Here is an 8,901-nt window from a genome sequence, read left to right as displayed (position 1 = left end):
AGAGAGAGAGAGAGAGAGAGAGAGAGGGAGAGAGAGAGTGGCCACCACTGTCGTGTTTAGATCTGGAGAGGACGAGACAGTGTGAAGAGAGCAACACTAGAAAGCAAGCGTGGAGGCTCCTGCCTATATAGTGGAGTACTAGTTTTCTTTTGTCTACCGGAGCCGGCTTGACCTCGTCAATGACTGTCGAGAAGTCTTCATGCACGTGGCCCGAAGACGCAGTTGTCGTCATTTTGATCTGAAGCACCGGATTATAACATATAACACGAAAAAATGCCACATGACAAGAAACCATAACCTCACTGCCCAAAGGAGACAACATGAATCCCGACGGACAAACTAGACGGGGAACAAAGCTCAAATTAAAGATAAACTCGTAGAAAAGGGGTCCGTCGATAGATGTCCTAATTAACAAAGCCGTCTTGACCTAGATGGCAGCCGAGTAGTCTTCGTGCATGTGCCCCCAATGACTAGCCCAACTCAGTTGTCGCTGTTTAACCCTCACAGTGATCCAAAGCACATGACACCTAATTTTGCGAGATGACAAGAAACCTTTTTTTAGATTTCTCACCACAACTATAGCCATGTACAACATAGCCTGCACGATATGTAGACGATAGCCAGTCCAGGCGTGTCTGCTGGAGTTTGGTCACATGCATGGACGAAATGATCTTCCGTGTCATGCAGGGATCGTCCAGGCACCAATGTAGTACAACACTTCTCTAGTACTATCGCTCGTCTTACTCTTCTATTAAGTCACCAAACTTGTGGGGCCGGGGAGTGTGCCTATGGTCGGTTCTCAATTGCGGTTCCACATGTGTGTGCAAACGCAATATGACACGCGTTCCATTCAGAGAGCAGCGTGCCAGACCGACCGACCGTCTGGGGTGCGACGCGAACGCGATGGGCGTGCTGTATACTCCGTACATGTGTACTGCCGTTTTCTAGAGGCTTTGCTCCATGGCGCAATCCATGGATACAAAATTAGTATACTGTACTATTTAAAACTCGAGGGCGGGGCTTTTCCTGTGCGGTAGGCGGGGCAATTCCAACTAGTCTGTTCGATAGAGACGCGAGAAGATGAGGGAGTAGGCTGCTGCAAATGTAGGGTTGTGTGATTTGACAGCGAGTTACTGCTGGACAGGTGGGGCCCCGTGATTTGACTTGCCATTATCATTTTAACTATGGCGCTACGACTGGTGTGAGTCTCCTGATTCCTGACCACCTCCATACAGGTGCCTCTCCCAATGCTCCACCATGTAGTAGATGTTGGCTCTTGCATGAGAGCCCACTTCTCCATTTTTTCCTTGCCTCTCTTTCCTCCACATATGCAAACTAGTAAGGTACACGTGCATTGTACGCATGGGATTATGGTGGTTTGTGCATTATGCTTCTACATGTGGAGTTTTCTAGATTCTACATGTGGCAAAATCTGGTGGAATGTAGATCATATCCAATGGCAATTAGTGCTTGGATTTGCCATCTTTGTACTGTCGGATTGGCTTAATCCAACGACCAACTTTCAAAGTTATTCACACACTATATAGGGGTATAGAAATGCCATGTAAAGCGCACTATTGTAGTTACTTGCTCCTACAGGTGCTAGGCTTGCCACATAGGCATAAAGTCTGATGTAGCAAGTTAATCAAGAAGAGATAGACTAGTTTGGTGACCCAAGGAAGAAATGGTGCCAAGAGCATGTACCTAGGTGAAAAGAAAATTTTGAGTCTATAGCTAATTAAATGAAGCAAACTTAGCAACAAAAAACTAATAAGCACACCATTTCATTGGAAGAGGTCACTCCTTGGCAAATGCAATAAATACTACTCCCTCTATCCCATAATATAAGAACATTTTTGGCACTACACTAGTGTCAAAAATGTTCTTATATTATGGGACGGAGGGAGTACGAAGAAAGAGATAGAGAGAAATAAAAAAATACACTTCTAGCCAACCTTATAGCTAACCTTGTTGTAGTATGAGTGACTAAGTGATGACTATGTATGACATGCCAACATCAGATAGCCTAACGCACCGTGTTAAATCTCCAAGGGCATGACCGCGCGAGCGACGCGACGGTCGTGGTAGGTGTGACCATGATATGGGCTGCTGGCAGCCCTTGGATCTGAGATCAACGGGTCGCATGCTAAGTTGCTAAAAATTTGCAGAATAACCCTCCAGGATAGGATATTCACCCATAGGTCTAGAATCACGCCATGCAACCGTTCGATCTCAGATCCAAGGGCTCCCGGAAGCCCGTATCATAGGAGAATGGAAAGCCACTACCCTGCCGTCCGCATGCTGGCAGTTCGCTCCTACTCGTCCCCGCATGTCCTTTAATATTACGGCGGTTCGCTCCTAGTCGTCCCGTCCTTTCACATTATGGCAGTTCCACTAATCCTAACCCTCCTCCCAAATCCATGGCGTCCCAAATCTCCATGATCGGCGGTGAGTACAAGGTTAGAACCATCACCGGCGATGAGTTCGACGTCATCTACACCCGTTCTTCCGCGATGGTGAAAGGATGCCTTTCTCGCTTCAGACGCATGTTTGAAAACTCAGATGATGAATGGGTCGCTGGGCTAGATGTTGAGTACACCACAGTCCTGGGACGAGAGAAGGATCTAAAGGACGAAGAGAGGAAGAAGCCCGCCATGATCCAGGTTTGCGTGCATGACTTATGCTTGGTCTACCACATATGCCATGCCGACGTTGAATGCCTGGATTTTAAGGACTTCCTCCAAAGCAACTTACTCAAATTCATTATTGTAGACTTTATGAACGACAAAGAAGTCCTGGGTCGGATAGGCCTAATTGTAGGAAACCCCTTCGACCTCCAGAAGAATCAGATGCTGCCCTCCGGTGGCCAGCCTTCAATGCTGACCCTGGGAGGAGCCATAGTTCATCCTTCATACGGTAAACTGGAGAAACCTCAATACACATTTCATCATTATGCATGGCAGCAGAATGTACTAGATATAGACCACATCCACTACGCTGCAATGGATGGCTACCTTTGTTTCAATATCTACAAGGGTTGGATGAAGAGCAAGAGCCAAGTGTGCGATTCAAGCAAAGAAGTATCGGCCAAGAGGAAGAGGGACAAAGAAGAAGTCGAGGACATGGATGAGGACTCCGAGTAAGGTGGCAATGTCATTGCTCATGGTGGTTCTAATGCAGTGTCTACTAGATTAGTTGCATAGTTTAATTTCAGGTGTGCTTAGTTTAATTTGAGGGATGTGTTGTGTTGAGCCCCCAGCAGAACTATGTTATGTTTCTTCTTGTTACTTTAACTCTTCAGTACGTACATACTAGTATTTCTTACATTTAATCTTTTAGTTGGTATAGTACTACCACTCGTTTCTTCACATTATATACGTACAATATATATGGACAACATCATATAGCCGGCAGTTTAGTTGTCAAAGAATTTTAGGGTGGTTAGTTTTGTCAAAGAATTCTAGGATGCTTAGTTTTATTTGAGGGGTGGGTTGTGCTGGACACCATTATTGTGACTTGCCTTTTTAATAGTACTATATGCATAATTTGGCGATGAGCGCTCTCTATATGTACCACCTTTTTTTAATTTCAAGTTTTGCTCCATGGCGCAATCCATCGATACTACTATTGTACAAAAGTATACATTTTTTAATAGGCTAGAGGGCGGGGCAGTCTAGCTTGGTCGGTTTCACAAGAGGCAAGGGCCTTTGTGATTTGATGGCTCATTACTGCTGGAAGGCGGGGCCTTGTGATTTGACTGCTCGTATAAATGCGCCGACGACCTGAGGAGGAGCAAAGAACCGTGCGGTATACTCAAGTTTTCCACTGGAGTAGTACTACGATGGAGGAGCACGAAACACGACAGCCCAGTGCCATATGGCATTAAAAATAATCTAATTTGCTAGTCATCTCATTGTTAGCATTGTTCTATTCATTCCCTCAAAAAAGCGTTGTTCTATTCATGCCTCGCAGAGAACATGACACGTGCGGTGAAACACCCGAAGCAAAAGATGAAACACAGGAGCAAAAGAAGAAGGAAGATTATCACCCCAAATGATCTAATTCGTCGTGGAATCGTAACTGCTTCTACATCACCTCCATGACCTCCATCTCCTTGTGTGTCTCCTCCGCCATCTTCTTCATTATGTCCATGACGTGGGATTTCTCGACGCGAGCCTTCATCATCTGTTCCACGGCCGCATTACGTACCTTGACAGCAGCCGGGTGCTCGATGCAGAGCTTCGCCAACTCCTCCTTCTGTTCCATGACGAGGGCCTGCAGCATCTTCATCGAGGAACTACTATTCTCATGCAGCATCTTCCAGCCGACGTTCTTCTCCTTCAACAGGTCGAGCTCGTGGCAGAGCTTCGTCTTGTCCTCCAGAAGTTGCAGGATTTCGCCGGTCGCCTTCTTCTCCGAGGCAATGCTCTTCAACAGCAGCATCACCAAGCCGGCGGTCAACTCCCCCTGCTTATTGAGCTCAGCGGGCATGTCATCGAGGCTCTCCTTTAGCAACTCCACTAAGCCTTGGATGAACTCCTTCTGCTTATTGAGGTGCTTATTGAGCTGATCGGGCATGCCGTCGAGGGATAACGACTCCAGTGTCGCCGGCTCGGCATGTTCGCCTCCACGGCTAGGGCGCTCCTGGGAGCCATCGCCTGCCCGTGAGAGATCTTTCGAGGTCTGTGCGTGGCGGCAAGCCCTCTCTTTTTTTCCGCAGCTTTGGTTGCTGCTCCCTTGTTACGTGTAGTTCTCGACCTAGAGCTCTGCTCACCGGCCATGGCAAGGACGGATGAAGAAGAAGCACTTATGAGGAGGAAAGTTAGAGTAATTTTCGGTTAGGTAGTTCCCCTTTTTATAACCTAAGTACTAGCACTAGTACTAATACCTGCATAGTGGGAACACGTTTAGGTTTGGTATGTACTAGTAGGTGTGAGCAGGCTTTCGAATGGGATGTGAACAAGGTAAAGATTTATTGATGGTTTTGGTTTCGAGGCCCAAAACGACGCCCGATAAGTTTAGTGGAACATAAATTTCAAGTAGACTACACTGCTCAAATGCGTAAATATTATGTTACTGCCAAAAATTGGCACAAAATACGAAGGAGACCAATGGAAGTACTACTAGCAACCCATGATTTAACTACTCGCATGCGCACGATGGAGTAGTAATGTCTTTCTTCCGCCCTCACGTCCACTCAATTTGCATGCACTGTATTAATTGACCATCAATGAAGTGAACGACTTTACATGCGTCAAATTATCACATGGGGTGGATCTTGGTACAAAATTGCGTCCGCCCATGTACCCGCGTGTGCGTGCGAGGGAATGACTGCGTGCGTGGCGTGCGTGCACATCTTCGCTTCGTGCATGTACCGGCAGTATGGCTCAGGGAGGACGAGTACATTCTTCTGGAACCAGCATCACGTCATTGTGATCAATCCACACAAGGAGGTCGCACAACGCCTCCACATGTGCCACGTGGCTTCATGAACTGTAAGAGAGACACTGTTTAGTGTGCCATTCGAATTCTAATTTACGTGTTTTGCACATACTCAAAGTACTAGTAAGGTACACGTGCATTGCACGCATCAGATTTTGCAACCAAATTATGAATAAATACCACACTATAGCATGTAAGCTCTGAGTCATATATGCCTGATGTAGACCTTCGTTTAATTCTTATAGTTCATCTCATACAAAATCAATTAGTTTTCATAAAGAAGCTAGGGCCTCTTGGATTCGTAGGATTTCCAAAAGGCGAGAATAGGAAAAACATGGGATTATAGTGGAATGTCGTCTTGAATCCTATAGGATTGTACGAGTGTTTGATTGTGCATAGAAAAAACGCAGAATTCTTTCAAAGAGGTTTGAGTGGATGGGATGTTTCCTATGAAATCTAGTGCAAATGAATCATATGGAAAAATTCCTATGGTTTACAATCCTACAAATCGAACAACCAAGATAGGAAAAATTCCTAAGGATTAGAATCCTCCAAAATTCCTTTGAGAATCCTTTGAATCAAAGAAGCCCTTAATCTATTTTATTATTCATGGAATTGTGCGTTGTAAAGCATAAAGTAAAAACAAATAATGGCAATTCAACTAGAAAAAAAGTTTGGGCACTTATGATACGGAAGATTCTAGAACAAAAGAGAACCACTGTTGTTTTGAGGTTTGTGCATTATGCTTAAGTTCAACCATGGAGTCTGCTAGATTGTACACGTGGCAAAATCCAGTGGGGGGCTAGAAGATGTGCGAGGGGCCGAGTGGAGGGAGACTATGAAGGAGTGCACAAGTGCGAGATCGATATTTAGAGAGAGGGGGCGAGAACGTGCGCTGTTGCGCGCAGTGGCGGAGCCATGAAAAATAAATGAGCTAGGGGGCCAAGCATTGCTAAACCTTTACGTGGAGGGTCAATTCATGAACTTAAACCATTTTTAGCAGCAATTGTCTAATGATCACATTCATATTAGCCTCGATATATAGTGATGTTAGGGGGGGCAGGGCCCTTGCTGCCCCCTGTCTTCGCCATTGTGCGCGTGTCTGAGAGATGAAGCGGAAGGCATGGATGATGAGAGGGGGACGTTGGATATATAATTAATGTGGATGTATTAGCTATATATGTTAATCCTATATAGAGAGGTATAGATTGATTGATGTGGATGTGGGAAAGAGGGTGAGACCTCACTGGATATATCGATCGATCGATTTGTGTGGAAAACTATGAAAGACCTAGCTATATACACACATACATAGAGGAACATCGATCGTTGCGCATGCACGCGTGAGAGATAAAGAATGCCCGATATGATGGAGAGGGGGATGTGTGTGGGTGTGTGCCTTCTTGGGAGACCGACCTGAAAAAAAAGAATGCGTGTGTGTGATGGATAATGCCGACTGGTAGTGTGTGTGCATGCATGCACGAGAGAAAGTTAGTGGTACAATTATAAAGAGAAGACAACTGTGTGGGTGTAAAAGACTAGGTGAGGTCATAATCAATGTAAAGTTGAATTCAAATATTTGAATAATAGATCCTGATGTTTGAAACCCATGCATGCATGAATATAACGGAGATATGCGCGGCGTGGTTTGGAACGAGCATGTTGTAATGTATACACATTGAACAAGGTCCGACTGATTTGAATTTGAGATACCGATGGCAAACATCATTTGGCCACGTCGCATCTGTGCATGGACACACTATTCTAATTGGAGATGATGGGTGGCTTTCGCATCACATATCTATATCTATACCCCTATATATATATTATTTTATATTTTTTTATATTGTGTGCGGGTAACTTTAACTTTGAAAGATGGTCGTTAGATGAGGCGAATCCGATGGTCCAAAGATGACAAATTTGAGCACTACTGGCCGTTGGATATCATCTAGATTCCACCAGATTTCGCCACATGTATAATCTAGAAGACTCCATGGTTGAACTTAAGCATAATGCACAAACATCAAAACACAAGCACTTCTTCTTTGTTCTAGAATCTTCCGTATCAGAATTGCCCAAATGTTTTTCTACATGATTTGCCATTATTTGTTTTTACTTTATGTCTTACAACGCACAGTTCCATGAATCTTAAAATAGATTAGCTTTCTTATAAAAACTAGATGATTTTGAATGAAATGAACTATAAGAATTAAACGAACATCTACATCATGCATATATGAATCAAAGCTTACATGCTATAATGTGGTATTTATTCATAATTTGGTTGCCAAATCTCATGCGTGCAATGCACGTGTACCTTACTCTAGTCTAAATGGTGTTTGTGTGTGTATTGTGTGTGTTGAGGTGCAAATTGTCTTTTTTTGGGTACACGTTAAGCTTGTTCTCCTGAAATTTCAAGCCGCGCCTTGTTATGCCGAAAATTCTAGCTAGCGTCTCTGTCTATCATGCTGCAAAACTCCCGCCTCTTCAACCCGCGCCTTGTTAGCCCAAAATATTTAAGATATATCTTTGTCTTGTTATGCTCCGACAACTCCCTCCATCTCAACCCGCGCCTTGCTATTCCGAAATTACAATGCACGCGAAAACTCCCACCTCCCGTGAAATCCCGACACACGAAATGCCCATGGTACCCCTGAACCGAAAGAACCGCCTCAAATCGGTGGGGGTACTTTCGTAACTTACCCCACATTTCGGACAAGTGCGTCCCTAAGCCATGGTTCCCCACTCCCATCCCATCCACCCACCCATTCGTACACCGAGGCCATGAAAACCCGCGACGAAGCCCCACACCCTCCTCCGTCCGCCACCCAGCCGGAGCCTCTTCCCCGACGATGTCGTCCACAGCAACACCTCGATGTCCCTCATCCACCGTACCGGATGAGGATCAATCGTCGATCTCGTCATCCCGCCGGTTCAACAACCCCGTCCTCCACCTACAAGGAGATGCCCTGACGTTCCCCTCGTCTTTCGCGCCACCTCCATTTCCACACCGCCGTCTTCACCTGCACCGCCGGAATAGCATCATCATCATAGTTTCCTCGGATGAAGTTGTGGCCTAATTGGTGCCACCAAAGAGGTTGTACACTAATCGCTCCATTTTCTTCTTGATCCGATCTCACGGTGCTGCCGGCGCTCGGTCCCGAGCACGGCGTGGCTCCATCCACGGTGGCGTCGCCGGCCACTTCCTCCATGGTGTCGCTCCCTCGGCGGCGACGTCCACATCAGTAGGAGTTGCTGCTGCTTTTGCTCTCGGTCCCTTGCCTGGTCTGCTCTTGCTATTGCTCTTGCTCGCGCTGATGCTCTCGCTCTTGCTCTTGCTTGCAATGCTGCTCCGATTTAGCTACACTTCAGTCGACTGAATCAACTTTTGGGTCAGTTGATTTTCAGGGGGTGGGGGGGCTCGCCGGGGTGAAGGAAGAACTAGCCGCAGCGGGGAGG

The sequence above is a fragment of the Triticum dicoccoides genome, chromosome 3B (genome assembly GCF_002162155.2).
Source record: "Triticum dicoccoides isolate Atlit2015 ecotype Zavitan chromosome 3B, WEW_v2.0, whole genome shotgun sequence".
Lineage (NCBI taxonomy): Eukaryota > Viridiplantae > Streptophyta > Magnoliopsida > Poales > Poaceae > Triticum > Triticum dicoccoides.
This window is presented reverse-complemented; position numbering follows the sequence as displayed.